Source organism: Gorilla gorilla, chromosome 18, assembly GCF_029281585.2.
Source record: "Gorilla gorilla gorilla isolate KB3781 chromosome 18, NHGRI_mGorGor1-v2.1_pri, whole genome shotgun sequence".
NCBI lineage: Eukaryota > Metazoa > Chordata > Mammalia > Primates > Hominidae > Gorilla > Gorilla gorilla.
Window position 1 is genome coordinate 28,830,800 of NC_073242.2, and position 17,464 is coordinate 28,848,263.

The window sequence follows — 17,464 nt, forward strand, 5'->3', positions numbered from 1 at the left end:
CATACATCTTGGTGTGATTCCCTTCACACAGAGAAATAACCTTTGTTCAAAGCTCTGCTCTCCTAAGCTGAGCTAAATTCTGCAAGATCACTCTCCACATACAAGATTAGCACCTCCTTTCCAGCTCCAAATAGACTATAATCCAAAAGCTGCTCTTTTAAATAGAGGTTCCTTTTATGCTTAAATTCCTACATAAAAGAAACATCAATGCTACTGCTAGTCTCCCCAGTTAAATCCGATTTGCAAGAAATGCTGCATGCTCAAAAATCTGGGTGTGAACTGAAGTCTGGGCTAAGGGAACGCATTTGGGATTCTCCAGTCATTCTCTATCTGGAGGGCCCTCCAGTGGCCAAAATAATACCTGATATAAACAAAGACCACCAAAGCAAGTGTTACAACAAAGGCAGAGGATGGACGCTGGCCTGCATTTAAAATGCTGCATGTGAGCCCCACATTTGCCCCTTAGAGGTGTCTCTCATTTAAAGAAAGCCAAGACAGAATCTCAGCTCACAAAACGAAGACATTATTTGCATTACAAAAGGACCCTTCACTTGATTAAAAAGAGGCAGGTTTGAACTCCATTAAACGACAACTCCCCCTAATTTCTTTAAGATTCTATTGAATTTGCAGGAAAAAAAAGACTGACATACAAATTTGCAGAATGCATGTGCGGCGTAAAACAAGGTACATTTGTACTCACTCTGCACTACCTGACCTACCCCACCCACATCTCCACCTCCGAAAGCCTAATAAGCACTCTGACCATGAGACACGGGGGGAAAGTGCAGGTCAGAACCTGTGGAGGTAAGATCTGAAGGCTCAGGGCAAGTTCAAGGTGCTCGGAGCCCAGAGCTGCCCTTCTGGAGGACTGTGAGGGAAGCAGCCATTTGTTCCAATACAATTTGCTTTGGACTTGAAGGATGCTGTTGGTTTTCCAGAAGGAAAGTTCTAGCTCTGTCGTGTATTGTCATCTTATGACACGCAGGCATGCCTCACTTTCCACGGGTGTAAAATGAATGGGTGGACTACACAAGCCAGATACAAATTCTAGAACCTTGGACTCCCAGACGTCGTAATGATCTTTTTTCCCTCGGAAGCATTGGGCGTGAAGTGGGGAGAAAGGGGGGAAGGAAACTTTCTCCCATTAAGTCTTTTAGGTCCTTCTGACTTCTGCTTCTGCACCTCACCCTGACTCCAGTCCCCCAACCAACCTGTGACCTGCAGCAGCACCAAATTTCAGCACCCCACCACAGACCACAGTCTTCACACAGCCACCCTCACCTCACTCCCTGCTAGGCAGACTCCTCCTCATTCCTCATGGCCCAAGTCAAATGCCAATCCTACCCTTAATCATTACCAACTTCCCCAAACACTGGGCTGTTTTCTTCCCTGCTTTATGTCCCAACAGCACTGTGCACCTGCCTCGGTCCTGGCACTTGGCCATGCTGGTCCTTTCCAGCTTGAGGACTACAGGGCAGCCGCTGCCTCCTTTGTAGTTACATCCCCAGGGCTTAGCATACTGCTGGGGACATGAGGTGAGTAAACGGAGAATGAAAGCAAGGGATTCCTGAGAGCAGAGCTCCTTCCATTCCCTTGGGAGATGAGACAGTGGTTGGGGTCAGCAATCCCTTCCCCAGGCCTGCTCTGACCCAGGGCCATAGGCTTCCACTGCCAGATGCTGGGAGAAACAGAACACTGGTCCCTCCCTTCTGCAGTGTGGTGGTGGTGATGGAGGAATGTCTTGTCCTCCCCATTCCTCTCTCTCAATCAAGCACCCGCCATCAGTCAGATCCCCCTTTGTGTTATAATGATCTGTGCTAGAGACTGAATATTTGTATCCCCCCAAAATTTATAGGTTGCAACCTGATCCCCATGGTGATGGTATAAGGAGGTGAGGCCTTTGGGAGGTGATTTGGTCAGGAGGGCAGAGCACTTATGAATGGGATTCATGTCTTTATCAAAGGGACCCCAGAGAGCTCCCTCACCCCTTTCTCCATGTGAGGACACAGCAAGAAGTCTATGAACCAGGAAGTGGGCCCTTATCAGTCATCAAATCTGCAGGTGCCTTGATCTCAGACTTCCCAGCCACCAGAGCTGTGAGAAATACATTCCCTCTGTGAATCTGCCACCCATTCTGTGCTATTCTGTGACAGCCCCAAACAGACTCAGATCACCTGGGTTATTTTTGCACTTTCAACGAGGCAGGTGCTCAGTTCCGTGGGGGCACAAAGCAGGGAAGAAAACAGCAAGTATCTGGAGCAGCAAGTGTCTGTCTGGAAACTGTGCTAGTGCTGGGCCCAGCCACATCTAGTTCAGGAGAAAGGACACATCTGAACAAGATGATGACGTTCTGAGGCAGGTGGGGGTGCAGGCGGCAGAGCAGTGAATTCTGAGGTGGCAGAAGCCACTGAGCACACAGGTACAGGCTGCAGGGCTGGCCTCCTGCTCTCCAGACACTCCTGCTTCCCCTCTGCCCACCAGACATGCCCCGGTCTTCCCCAGACTATGAGATCTTTCCCTTGATCTTTTTTTCACATTGAACCTACTCTCCTCTTTCTCTCTTTTTCAACATTTGTAGAGATAACTCTAAACTCATTTCTTCTCCCCACCTCTCAATCCCTGCTCATCCTCTGCTAGTCTGGTGTCGCTGCGTAGTGTTCCAAAACCCACTTGTTGAGGACACCAATGGTTTCTTTATCTGTCAAGGGCTGCAGGAAGGAGGAAGGAGGGGCACTCTCACAGGCAACACTCATAGTCTTGGTTTCGATATGCATTATTATCTCATTATCTAATTTCATCCTCACTACAACACTGTGAGTCAAGTGCTAAACCACCCTTATTTACAACCAAGGAAACTGCGATGCAGAGGGTTAAGAAACCCAGAGTCACACAGCCCGAGTCCAGATCAAGCCCAGGCCATCCGAGCCCAGAGCCCAGACCATTAACCACATGTGATTCTGCATGGAAAATGCAAAGAAGAGTTTCTGGAACAGAGGAGCTTCTCCACAGTCATCATCCCTGAACTCCCTGTGGTATTTGAGCCAGATCCTGCCTCATAAGCTCCCTGTGCCCCTTGACATCTGAGTGCTCCTGATCTCCACCTACCTCTCTGGCCTCCCTAGCACAGCCTGTCCCAGGCTCCTAATGTTGGATGTTGGAAGAGTCCTGAAAGTGTTGCTTTGAGATCTCTTCTCATTCCTGACATCCTTCTCCCAACTTTTCTCTCTACCCTCCCTCTTACTGCCACGATTCAAGATATAAATCTCCGGCAAACATCTCCAGCCTAGCTCTGCACTCCAAAAAACACTGTCTAAACTGTCCTCCCCAACCGCCCCTCCCATACACAATTCTCCTTCAAACTCTATACCTCCCGCAGCCCCGGCCCCCCAGCACTGGTAGCACTGACCACCTTCAAACATACGATGTCACTTCGTAATCTCTTGTGTTTATTGTTTGTCTCCCTCTGCTTGAGGCCAAGTTCCTCGAAGACAGCGGTTTGTGTGTTTGTTCACTGTATTATCCCCAGCACCTGGAGTGTGCCTGGTACACAGTCACTCAGTAGATGTTTGCTCAATGAAAGAAACCAGCTGTCAACCAGTCATGCTGCCTGGAAGTGCCACTAGCCCTTCAAACTCAACATTTCCAAAACAGAACTCACCACCTTTCCCAGCCCTTGTCCTCCTTCTGCCTCTCCTATCTGGGTTCATTCAGCCAGACCCTCAGTTTTACAGGCTGGGAATGTTGGAAGTGTCCTGAACCTCGCTCTGCCTTCATGCCCCTTCTTCTAGGGGCACACTGCTAGCTGTAGTGAGTTCTCTGCAGATGGTGTGACCTCTGAGGTTTTGCAAAACAGTGATCTCTGTACTCAAGGAGACCCCTAACAACCTTACTAGCAAGGCATTTTCCTAGATGAAACAACTGAGGACCCACGTAAGACTAGATAATGAAATGGGCGGCACGAGTAGTGTGGTGAATGCAGTGCAGCAAAGTCGGTCACAAGACATTGGCCTGGGCTAGGTGATCATTTGCCAAACATTGTCTTTTTTCTCCAAACACTTATAGAAGGGATATTCATCTAGCGTCTTCCAGCTTAAAAGCACTTGTACGACCCGGTGCGGTGGCTCACTCCTTGTAATCCCAGCACTTTGGGAGGCGAGTCCTGAGGTCAGGAGTTTGAGACCAGCCTGGCCAACATGGCGAAACCCTGTCTGTACTAAAAATACAAAAAATTAGCCAGATGTGGTGGTGGGTGCCTGTAATCCCAGCTACTTGGGAGGCTGAGGCAGGAGAATTGCTTGAACCCAGGAGGTGGTGGTTGCAGTGAGGCGAGATCACGCCACTGCACTCCAGCCTGGGCAACAGAGTGAGACTCCATCTCAAAAAAGAAAAAAAAAAAAAAAGCACTTGTACATCTACATCTTTCAAACCTTCCAACAACCCTGTGAGGTCCACTTCCACATCATTCCATTTTATGGACAAGAGAACGAAGGCACTGAGGTACTGAGGTGACCAGGGAAATTGTCTTAGTGGTCACAGAGCCACGAAGAAGCGCTGAGGCAGGCTGATGCCTCAGCTTATACTTGCTCCCCTGCACCGCCCTTTGGGCTAGACTTAGCTAACCTGGCCCTCCGTATAATCCGGCCTGTTTTGTTTTCGTTTTTTGTTTTCTAACTTTTCATTAGTTTTACTATTATCTGCCACAGACTGTATGGCAAAGATCACTAGTTGCCTGCTCAATATGGATTCTCCCCTTCCTCCTTCCAGTGCTGGAAGTGGCAATGAGCCAGGATAAATGCACGTGCTTCCCAGACTCCTTGCAGGAAGGGATGGCCAAAGCCACACAATCAGAAGTTGTTGGGTGGAGATTCTGGGAAAACTCTTTAAAAGGAGCCGACACAACAGTGAAGTACTCTTACCCACCTCACCTCTTCCTCCCTCTTGATACCTGAAACTTAGACATGCTGGCTGGGATGGGAACTCCATGCAGGCTGCAGACAAGGTGGGGATCTAAAGGGAGAAACTCACACTAAGGATGGCGGAGCAGAAAGATGGGAAGATCCTGGATCTTTGACGGCCAAAGCTTCTATACCAGCCCAAGATTTCTTTTACACAAAAACAAACAAACACACAACCCCAGTCTTTTGAAGCCACTGTTATATGGGGTTTAGGTTATATGCAACTGAGCCACATACTAACTGATTCACTCTTCAAGAACAGGTTAATTAAGGCCTGGTGCAGTAGCTCACATCTGTAATCCCAGCATTTTGTGAGGCCAAGGCAGAGAATCACTTGCGCCCAGACTCTGTCTCCAATAAAAATTTAAAATCAAATTAGCCAGGCATGGTGGCACAGCCTGTAGTCCCAGCTGCCTGGGAGGCTTAGGTGGGAGGATCGTTTGAGGCTGGAAGGTCCAGGCTGCAAGTGAGCCATGATTGCATCACTGTACTCCAGCCTGGGTGGCAAAGTGAGATCCCTGTCTAGAAAAGAAAAAGAAAAGAAAAGAAAAGAAAAGAAACAAGAACAGGTTGATTCATCCCCTCATCCATTCAACAGATTCACTGAGTGTCAAGGATTGTTCTAGGCTCTATGGACATAAACAAATGAGGAGCTCCAATTTAAAAGGTTCTGTGTTTTCTACTTCTTCACCCTCACTCTACCCCTAACCACTCGGGATCCAGGGCTGACGAGTGGCAGGCTTTATTCCACAACAGTTTGCCCACTCTTGGGTAAGATCAATGGCCTTCACTTTTATACTCTCCCCAGCAAGCTCACCATCTCCACAGATGGGGTGACTTGTGCTCCTGAAGCAGAGAGGTCACCTTTTGTGCTGTCTCCCCCTATCAGAGCCACTTCTGGCCCATGTGTCTTTGTGTGAAGAGCAACCTCACATGACCTTGGAATGTCTTTTAAGAGTGAGCCCCCAAAGGACTACTTCAGTCTGGAGCACTTATTCAGAAAGTTTGCTACATCTTGAAAATGTGTCCATTCATTCTAACCTATTCAATGTATTACCAAATTTTGCAGCAGTAGAAATTTAAAGATCATGTAGCTATATAGAATAGATTACTCTGTGTGTGTTTGTCTCATTTTCAATGAGGAGTGTGATGGTTAATTTTATATATCAATTTAACTGCCCATAAAGTGCCCAGATTAAACATTATTTCAGGGTGTGTCTGTGAGGGTGTTTCCAGACGAGGTTATCCCTTGATTGTTGGACTCGCTAAAATAGATCCCCTTCCCCAGTGAAACGGTGAATCACCCAGTCCATCAGGGGCCTGAATAGAACAAACGTGAAAGAAGGAGGGGCTTGCTCCTTTTTTTTGATCCCTACCTGCCTGCTTGAGCTGGAACATCTCATCTCATTGTCTCCAGCCCTTAGATTAGGATTTACACCATTAGCTCCTATGGTTCTCACCTTTTGGACTAAGTTACACAACTACCTTTCCTGGGTCTCCAGCTTGCAAACAGTAGACTGTAGGACTTCCCAGTCTTCGTAATTATGTGAGCCAATTCCATGTATATATTTCCTACTGGTTCCACCCTAATGCAAGGAGATAGGGAAATCACATAAATCTCTGGGCTCACTCTTCCTGCCATGTCTTGCTGCCTCTTGTAAGACATAATTACTCTGTCTTCTCCTTTCAATCTATCCCCCTCCACCCAGAACCTCTGAATACAGGAAACACGCAAGTAAATGTCGATTCCATAAAAGAGACCATCTAGTAACTAGCACAGTGGGGTTAACTCCAGGAAGGACCAGATAGATCTGGGCTCAAAACTGGCTTTATGTTCTATGTAAAACTTGATGATTATATTTATTCCAAAGGAGTTTTCATGTTTAATGATATGGCAATGCCTGGCAAATCATTGGTCCTAAATAAATGGGAGCAATTATTATGCACTCACCCGTCCATCCACCCAACAAACATTTCCAGAATAACCATAAATTCAGAGCAGTCTAGTTTCAATGATAGAAAAGAAGTAGACAACATGGCTTTTCATTTTAGAGAACTTAGTTTTGCCATCCAAAATAGAAGTTAGGGGAAATTTTACCAGGTGAGAAGGTAAAATAGATTTTCCATCAAAGGGTTCCAATGGCCATGGATCTCTGTAATCAGAAAGTTGATTCTCTGATGAATCCTCCAGTGTGATTTATTTTATTTTATTATTTTTGAGGCAGGGTATCAGTCCATCTCCTGGTCTCAAGCGATCTTCCCACCTCGGCCCCCAAGTAGCTGGGACTACAGGCGCAAGCCAACACACCCAGCTAATTTTTGTATTTTCAGTAGAGACAGGGTTTCACCATATTGGCCAGGCTGGTCTCAAACTCCTGACCTCAATCAATTGACTTGCCTTGGCCTCCCAAAGTGCTAGGATTACAGGTGTGAGCCACCACACCCAGTCAGTGTGATTTATTTTAGTAAGAAACCACATCACACCTCAGGCCCTGTGCATATATGCCATTCCTTCACACAGCCCAACTTCAGAGATGAGCAGAAGACAGCTGCCCTTTCAGTGAAGGACTGAAGGATGCATTCTTCACTTTCCATCCTGCTGGTACCCCTGCTACAGAAGCTGACAAGCAGAAGCATTCAGGGAAGGACTCCGTCCCCTGCTCTACTGTGCAGGGGATGATGCTATTTTCACATCAACAGGCCATATGGGTGTAGGATACAGCTGCTTGCACCATTGTTTCAAGGCTGTCTAAAAGAGTCAAGGAGAAGGAATCCCATCTATGGAGTTCAGAAAAGGGAGGAAGATCAACTTGTTAATCTGTGGTTTAGAGACTCATTTTTAGTATGAATTACAGAGTTTAGGGTGAAATGGTTAAGACAGACATATTACCTGTGCTCCATTAAGAAAGGGAGCTGAGAAATTCTGGAAAAACTTTAAAAGGTGGGTTATTCAAAAATGTATTTTCTATGTGTGTTTTATAAACAAAAAGCTTGCCTACTTGTGTACATTTTGCTGTTATTACAGTCAGCTTTTATTTCCCCAATATAAAATAACAGAATAGTGTTAGGTTATAGGAGAGTATTTGGGTACTGGGATTCTTCCATTCATCCCTCTTTCCATTTGAGGAAGAGTCTACATATAAAAAACAATGGCCAAGGGGAATAAGGTACCACATTATTAATAAAATCTGGATCAACAGACAACAACACAACCCTTCCGCCCCAGTGAAGAAGGTTTCTCTGAGAAGCTGAGTTGCAGCCTGACTCAGGCTGGAAATCAAATTGGAGCCTACTCCCCCATCCCAGTAGAATCACAGGATGTACAGCACGGGCTTCACTTCAGAGCTTTTGGATTAAAACTGATTAGCTCACTGATGAGCCAAACTCTTAGGCAAGTCATTTGACATCTTTATTCTCCATTTCCTCTTTTATCAAATCATTTATACTACCTACATAAGACCCGAAATGGCCTCTCAACCCTGAGGTTTTATTATTTGTTACTCTGGAGAGCAGGAATCATGCCTGTCTTATTCCACATTATATTCCCAGGACAAATATAGCACTGGATACAGAGGAAGTACTCAATAAGTATTTCTTGAATAAATGTTGCTATTGGATCTATGCATCCAGTGCCCTAATTGACCAGGGAGTTTTGAATCTTGCCAAGTAGAGCTTGAGACCTCACTTTCCTCTTTAATTTCTCCAGAAACTACTAAATCCTCAGGATTCTCTTTTTCTCCTACTTGAACTTGATACTATATCCTGAAGACTGCAGACATAAAAGATTCCAATAGAAGGCTCAGCATCTATTCACATAGAATCCGAATTTTACATCCTCTAGCTCTGGCATCATAATCTCTTTTTCTTTTTTTTTTTTTTTTTTTTTTTTTTTTTGAGACGGAGTCTTGCTCTGTTGCCCAGGCTCTGGAGTGCAGTGGCGCGATTTCGGCTCACTGCAAGCTCCGCCTCCTGGGTTCATGCCGTTCTCCTGACTGACATCATAATCTCTATAATATTCTTGTGCTGCAATTTAATACTAAGGAAAACCATCTTGCCCATTTAACACATTCCCATTCTGAGTTGAAATGAAGAAAGTATTCACCACCCAACACTAAATACCTCCAAAGCTCCTTTCATCTCTTTCTCTTCCTCCCTCCCCATCAAAGAAACCCGCAAACCAGTCCCACCACTGAGCTTTTAGCAGACTGTAGACCATCCACTTCTCCGCAGAGTCAACACCTCCTTGTTTGCAAGTCAGGTTCCTTTTGTCCTAAACGTGCTTAATGTGACAAACATGTTTGCAACCCATCTTCTGTTTATGTGCCTATGTTATGCTGTCTCATGTCTACTTCTGTTTTCTACTTTCGTTGATGGGATGTGTTGATAGCTATTCCTCCAATCTTGTGAGCAGCAAAACACTGAAGAGTAAAAACCTGGTGAGCCAGAGATAACGAGGTGACTGGAATGAATCCTCCTGGGAGCTCCATTAATGTGAAAGATGACTCAAAGCACTTGATTGTAATGATAAGAGAGGGAGACAACACAGCTGGCGGTGTAGCAACAACCCCCTGGTTCCACTGGTCTTCTGAGTAAGTCTATTAAAACTGCTCACAGGGACAAAGGGGGACGAAGATCCTGCTCGGCTTCTATCTGAATTCAGATTTGTCTTTACAGTTGGAACTAAGACCTAAGAGAAGTGACAGAAGTCTGGAACACTCCCACACATGGACTTAGTCATTGTCACAGCAGAACTGTAACAGATGCCATCACTCATACAGAACAAAGCAATAAAAGGACACATACCAAATGTTAACAGCCATTATCTCTGGGATTACCTGGAAATCTTATTTCCTTCTGGCTGCTTTTAGTTTCCAAAAATGTCTACAATGGATACAAATTGTCAGGCCTCTGAGCTCAAGCTAAGCCATCGCATCCCCAATGACTTGCACATATATGCCCAGATGGCCTGAAGTAACTGAAGAATCACAAAAGAAGTGAAAATGCCCTGCCCCACCTTAACTGATGACATTCCACCACAAAAGAAGTGAAAATGGCCAGTCCTTGCCTTAAGTGATGACATTACCTTGTAAAAGTCCTTTTCCTGGCTCATCCTGGCTCAAAAAGCTCCCCTACTGAGCACCTTGCCACCCCCACTCCTGCCCACCAGAGAACAACCCCCCTTTGACTGTAATTTTCCTTTATCTACCCAAATCCTATAAAATGGCCCCACCCTTATCTCCCTTCGCTGACTCTCTTTTTGGACTCAGCCTGACTGCACCCAGGTGAAATAAACAGCTTTATTGTTCACACAAAGCCTGTTTGGTGGTCTCTTCACACAGACGTGAGTGAAATTTGGTGCTGTGACTCGGATCGGGGGACCTCCCTTGGGAGATCAATCCCCTGTCCTCCTGCTCTTTGCTCCATGAAAAAGATCCACCTACAAACTAGGGTCCTCAGACCCACCAGCCCAATGAACATCTCACCAATTTTAAATCGGGTAAGCGGCCTCTTCTTACTCTCTTCTCCAACCTCTCTCACTATCCCTCAACCACTTTCTCCTTTCCACTCTTCAATCTCTCCCTTCTCTTAATTTCAATTCCTTTCATTTTCTGGTAGAGACAAAGGGGACACCTTTTATCCGTGGACCCAAAACTCCGGCGCCGGTCACGGACTGGGAAGGCAGCCTTCCCTTGGTGTTTAATCATTGCAGGGACACCTCTCTGATTTTTATTCACCCACGTTTCAGAGGTGTCAGACCAGGCAGGGATGCCTGCCTTGGTCCTTCACCCTTAGCGGCAAGTCCCGCTTTTCTGGGGGAGGGGCAAGTACCCCAACCTCGTATCTCTGTGCCCCAATCCCTTATTTCCATGCCCCGACCTCTCTCTGTGCCCCAACCTCTTATCTCTGTGCCCCAACCCCTCATTTCCACACCCCAACCCCTTTCCCGCTTTCCTGGAAGGTAAGAACCCCTGAACCCTTTCCCTCCGTGTCTCTATTCTCTCTTTTCTCTGGGCTTGCCTCCTTCACTATAGGCAACCTTCCACCCTCCATTCCTCCTCCTTCTCCCTTAGCCTGTGTTCTCAAGAACTTAAAACCTCTTCAACTCACACCTGACCTTAAAACCTTATCTTCTTCTGCAATGCCACTTGACCCCAATATAAACTCAACAGTGGTTCCAAATAGCCAGAAAATGGCACTTTCAATTTTTCCACCCTACAAGATCTAAATAATTCTTGTCGTAAAATGGGCAAATGGTCTGAGGTGCCTGACGTCCACACATTCTTTTATACATTGTTCCCTCCATAGTCTCTGTTCCCAATGCAACTCGTCCCAGATCCTCCTTCTTTCCCTCCCACCTGTCCCCTCAGTCCCAACCCCAAGCGTCACTGAGTCTTCCTAATCTTCCTTTTCTACAGACCCATCTGACCTCTCCCCTCCTCGCCAGGCCGATCCAGGTCCCAATTCTTCCTCAGCCTCTGCTCCCCCACCCTATAATGCTTTTATCACCTCCCCTCCTCACACCCGGTCCAGCTTACAGTTTCGTTCCGCGACTAGCCTTCCCCCACCTGCCCAGCAATTTCCTCCTAAAAAGGTGGCTGGAGCTAAAGGCATAGTCAAGGTTAATGCTCCTTTTTCTTTATCTGACCTCTCCCAAAATCAGTTAGCATTTAGGCTCTTTTTCATCAAATATAAAAACCCAGCCCAGTTCATGGCTCGTTTGGCAGCAACCCTGAGACGCTTTACAGCCCTAGACCCTGAAAGGTCAGAAGGCCGTCTTATTCTCAATATGCATTTTATTTTATTACCCAATCTGTTCCCGACATGAAAGAAAGCTCCAAAAATTAAATTCCGGCCCTCAAACCCCACAACAGGACTTAATTAACCTCACCTTCAAGGTGTACAATAAGAGCAGAGGCAGCCAAGTAACAATGTATTTCTGAGTTGCAATTCCTTGCCTCCACTGTGAGACAAACCCCAGCCACATCTCCAGCACACGAGAACTCCAAACGCCTGAACCGCAGCTGCCAGGGGTTCCTCCAGAACCTCCTCCCCCGGGAGCTTGCTACAAGTGCCAGAAATCTGGCTACTGGGCCAAGGAATGCCCACAGCCCGGGATTCCTCCTAAGCCGTGTCCCATCTGTGTGGGACCCCACTGAAAATCGGACTGTTCAACTCACCTGACAGCCACTTCCAGAGCCCCTGGAACTCTGGCCCAAGGCTCTCTGACTGACTCCTTCCCACATCTTCTCAGCTTAGCAGCTGAAGACTGACACTGCCTGATCACCTCAGAAGCCTACAGGACCATCACAGATGCTCTAAATAACTCTCACAGTGGAGGATAAGTCTGTCCCCTTCTTAGTCAATACGGAGGCTACCCACTCCACATTACCTTCTTTTCAAGGGCCTGTTTCCCTTGCCTCCATAACTGTTGTGGGTATTGACGGCCAGGCTTCTAAAACTCTTAAAACTCTGCAACTCTGGTGCCAACTTAGAAAACATTCTTTTATGTGCTCTTTTTTAGTTATCCCCACCTGCCCAGTTCCCTTATTAGGCCAAGACATTTTAACTAAATTATCTGCTTCCCTGACTATTCCTGGATTACAGCTGCATCTCATTGCCGCCCTTCTCCCCATCCCAAAGCCTCCTTTGCATCTTCCTCTTGTATCCCCCCACCTTAACCCACAAGTATGGGACATCTCTACTCCTTCCCTGGCAACCCATCACATGCCCATTACCATCCCATTAAAACCTAATCACCCTTACCCCGCTCAACGCCAATATCCCATCCCACAGCATGCTTTAAAAGGATTAAAGCCTGTTATCCTCGCCTGCTACAGCATGGGCTTCTAAAACCTATAAACTCCCCTTACAATTTCCCCATTTCACCTGTCCTAAAACCAGACAAGGCTTACAGGTTAGTTCAAGATCTGTGCCTTATCAACCAAATTGTTTTGCCTATCCACCCCATGGTGCCAAACCCATATACTCTACTATCCTCAATACCTCCCTCCACAATCCATTATTCTGTTCTAGATCTCAAACATGCTTTCTTTACTATTCCTTTGCACCCTTCATCCCAGCCTCTCTTCGCTTTCACTTGGACTGACCCTGACACCCATCGGGCTCAGCAAATTACCTGGGCTGTACTGCCGCAAAGCTTCACAGACAGCCCCCATTACTTCAGTCAAGCCCAAATTTCTTCCTCATCTGTTACCTATCTCGGCATAATTCTCGTAAAAACACACGTGCTCTCCCTGCTGATCGTGTCTGGCTAATCTCCCAAACCCCAATCCCTTCTACAAAACAACAACTCCTTTCCTTCCTAGGCATGCTTAGTGTGGTCAGAATTCTTACACAAGAGCCAGGACCGCACCCTGTAGCCTTTCTGCCCAAACAACTTGACCTTACTGTTTTAGCCTAGCCCTCATGTCTGTGTGCAGCGGCTACCACTGCTTTAATACGTTTAGAGGCCCTAAAAATCACAAACTATGCTCAACGCACTCTCTACAGTTCTCATAACTTCCAAAATCTATTTTCTTCCTCACACCTGATGCATACACTTTCTGCTCCCCAGCTCCTTCAGCCGTACTCACTCTTTGTTGAGTCTCCCACAATTACCATTGTTCCTGGCCCGGACTTCAATCCGGCCTCTCACATTATTCCAGATACCACACCTGACCCTCATGACTGCATCTCTCTGATCCACCTGACTTTCACCCCATTTCCCCACATTTCCTTCTTCCCTGTTTCTCATCCTGATCACACTTGGTTTACTGATGGCAGTTCCACCAGGCCTAATTGCCACTCACCAGCAAAGGCAGGATATGCTATAGTATCTTCCACATCTGTTATTGAGGCTACCGCTCTGCCCCCCTCCACTACCTCTCAGCAAGCCGAACCAGTTGCCTTAACTCAGGCCCTCACTCTTGCAAAAGGACTATGCATCAATATTTATACTGACTCTAAATATGCCTTTCATATTCTGCACCACCATGCTGTCATATAGGCTGAAAGAGTTTTCCTCACTACGCAAGGGTCCTCCATCATTAATGCCTCTTTAATAAAAACTCTGCTCAAGGCCGCTTTACTTCCAAAGGAAGCTGGAGTCATTCACTGCAAAGGCCATCAAAAGGCGTCAGATCCCTTTGCTCTAGGCAACGCTTATGCTGATAAGGTGGCTAGACAAGCAGCTAGCTTTCCACCTTCTGTCCCTCATGGCCAGTTTTTCTCCTTCACATCAGTCACTCCCACCTACTCCCCCGCTGAAACTTCCACCTATCAATCTCTTCCCACACAAGGCAAATGGTTCTTAGACCAAGGAAAATATCTCCTTCCAGCCTCACAGGCCCATTCTATTCTGTCGTCATTTCATAACCTCTTCCATGTAGGTTACAAGCCGCTAGCCCATCTCTTAGAACCTCTCATTTCCTTTCCATCCTGGAAATCTATCCTCAAGGAAATCACTTCTCAGTGTTCCATTTGCCATTCTACTACCCCTTAGGGATTGTTCAGGCCCCCTCCCTTTCCTACACATCAAGCTTCAGGATTTGCCACCACCCAGGACTGGCAAATTGACTTCAGTCACATGCCTGAGTCAGGAAACTAAAATACCTCCTAGTCTAGGTAGACACTTTCACTGGATAGGTAGAGGCCTTTCCCACAGGATCTGAGAAGGCCACCACGGTCATTTCTCCCCTTCTGTCAGACATACTTCCTCGGTTTGGCCTTCCCACCTCTATACAGTCCAATAGCAGACCGGCCTTTATTAGTCAAATCAGCCAAGCATTTTTTCAGGCTCTTAGTAGTCAGTGAAACCTTTACATCCCTTACAGTCCTCAGTCTTCAGGAAAAGTAGAACAGACTAATAGTCTTTTAAAAACACACCTCACCAAGCTCAGCTACCAACTTAAAAAGGACTGGACAATACTTTTACCACTTTCCCTTCTCAGAGTTCAGGCCTGTCCTCAGAATGCTACAGGGTACAGCCCATTTGAGCTCCTGTATAGACGCTCCTTTTTATTAGGGCCCAGTCTCATTCCAGACATCAGACCAACTTGGACTGTGCCCCCAAAAAACTTGTCATCTCTACTGTCTTCTCTCTAGTCATACTCCTATTCACCATTCTCAACTACTCATACATGCCCTGCTCTTGTTTACACTGCTGGTTTACACTGTTTCTCCAAGCCATCACAGCTGATATCTCCTGATGCTATCCCCAAACTGCCACTCTTAACTCTTAAAGTAAATAAATAATCTTTGCTGGCAGGACTATGCTGAATCTCCTGAGGCACTCTCTAATCAGATGTCCTGGGTCCTCCCAATTCTTAGACCTTTTATACCTGTTTTTCTCCTTCTCTTATTCCGTTTAGTTTTTCAATTCATACAAAACCGTATCCAGGCCATCACCAATCATTCTACACGACAACTGTTTCTTCTAACAACCCCACAATATCACCCCTCACCACAAAATCTTCCTTCAGCTTAATCTCTCCCACTCTAGGTTCCCACGCCGCCCCTAATCCCGCTTGAAGCAGCTCTGAGAAACATCGCCCATTCTCTCTCTCCATACCACCCCAAAAAATTTTCGCCACCCCAACACTTCAACACTATTTTATTTTTCTTATTAATATAAGAAGGCAGGAATGTCACGCCTCTGAGCCCAAGCTAAGCCATTGCATCCCGGATGACTTGCACATATATGCCCAGATGGCCTGAAGTAACTGAAGAATCACAAAAGAAGTGAAAATGCCCTGCCCCGCCTTAACTGATGACATTCCACCACAAAAGAAGTGAAAATGGCCGGTCCTTGCCTTAAGCGATGACATTACCTTGTAAAAGTCCTTTTCCTGGCTCATCCTGGCTCAAAAAGCTCCCCCACTGAGCACCTTGCCACGTCCACTCCTGCCCCCCAAAGAACAACCCCCCTTTGACTGTAATTTTCCTTTATCTACCCAAATCCTATAAAACGGCCCCACCCTTATCTCCCTTCGCTGACTCTCTTTTCGGACTCTGCCCACCTGCACCCAGGTGAAATAAGCAGCCTTGTTGCTCACACAAATCCTGTTTGGTGGTCTCTTCACACGGATGCGCGTGAAACAAATTCCTTCTATAATCCATCCCCTAACAGAACATTACTGTATTGAAAAAGGTAAACTGGCTGGTTAAAATAAATTCCTAATGCATACACCCAAAACTGTGCTATCAAAAGGGTTGTTTGGACGGGCCGTGCAGTGAAGTAATTGAAAGCAGTCCGGAGCCAGGTTACCTGGGTTCATATCTCAGCTCTGACACTTAGAAGCTGTTGTGACCTTGGGGAAATTTCTTAACCTTTTTGTGCTTCAATTTCTTTATAATATGAGAATAATAATACCTTCCTTAAAAGGTTGTTGTGAAGATTAAATGAGTTAACATACAAGAAGCCCTCAGAACGGTGTCTGGCAAGTAGCAATTGCTTACTACTTATTACGAAATACTATTACTTATTGCTACAGTGTTGCCATTGCTCAAGATATTTTTGGACCACCTTTTGGGAGTCTTGTCATGAGTCTTAAACGCATTCTTTTGAATCACCTCAATAAGAACAAAACTTCTCCTTTGAAAATGTGCTAATTTTTAGGAGCAGTCCAGCAGTTTGGGGTCCAAAATAAGGTGTATTTATGAAACCAACAGGTTGTTCTCATGTTGTTCATCTGCTGTCTATGAAGAATTCCATCAAACATAGCTGCACACACACACCCAGACAGTTCAGCACCATCCAGGGCTTGATCAATCCCTGAGTAACTAATAAGTTCTGCCTCTGCTAGAGAGAGGTTGAAAAACAAGTTTTAATTATGAAACCTCTTTGTCTGATAGATCTTGAAGGTTTACAGATTAGCATATAACCAAAGGGCAAATCTCATAAAAGGCTGATTTATATTTAAATCCTAGTCTTTTTTCTTCCTCAAAGTTTGCTGATGCTGAGTTTTAAGTATGAAATGTCATTGTTTTCAAACAAATATTCCCAAACATTACCAATCATCATTTTGGCATTAAATAGGGTTGCAACATTACAACTGTAACATTAGCATTTTAAAAAGCATAACATCATTGTTCTGTAAATTGTTGCAGGCTCAAATTACCCTGCACATGATCTCTTAAAATTAATGGGCCACAAGCATCAAAGCCAGTTCGGGCTGGATGAAAAGAATGGGAGCCACCTCCTTTTGCTGGGATTTTTGATGGTCTCATACTAGCCCAATTATCACCCTAATAGAACATGTGATGATGTACCTCACTGCGTATGTAAATAAAGGTGAATAAGATATTCACTGAACCTTCCTATCCAAAGATGCAAAGAATTTTGATAAAATGTAACTGGCTTGCTGCAAAGCAAAAGAATCCTCCATGTTCCTAATTATTGAACTATTTGCAAAAACATTTTCCAATAAAAAAGGCTTCATTGATCTACCACCCATAAGTAATACTGTGTTCCATATAAATGGCTGTGCAAAGAAATCTAAGTATACTTC

The 17,464-nt window shown here is 45.6% G+C and overlaps 1 long non-coding RNA gene across 1 annotated transcript; it reads left to right on the plus strand.

Moving 5' to 3' along the window:
- Positions 1-1,549: 1,549 nt before the first annotated feature.
- LOC129527621 (uncharacterized) lies at positions 1,550-15,566 on the plus strand. Its single transcript, XR_008672622.2, has 3 exons — positions 1,550-7,896; positions 9,367-9,544; positions 9,630-15,566. It is a non-coding gene; the product is annotated as an uncharacterized lncRNA (long non-coding RNA).
- Positions 15,567-17,464: the final 1,898 nt, after the last annotated feature.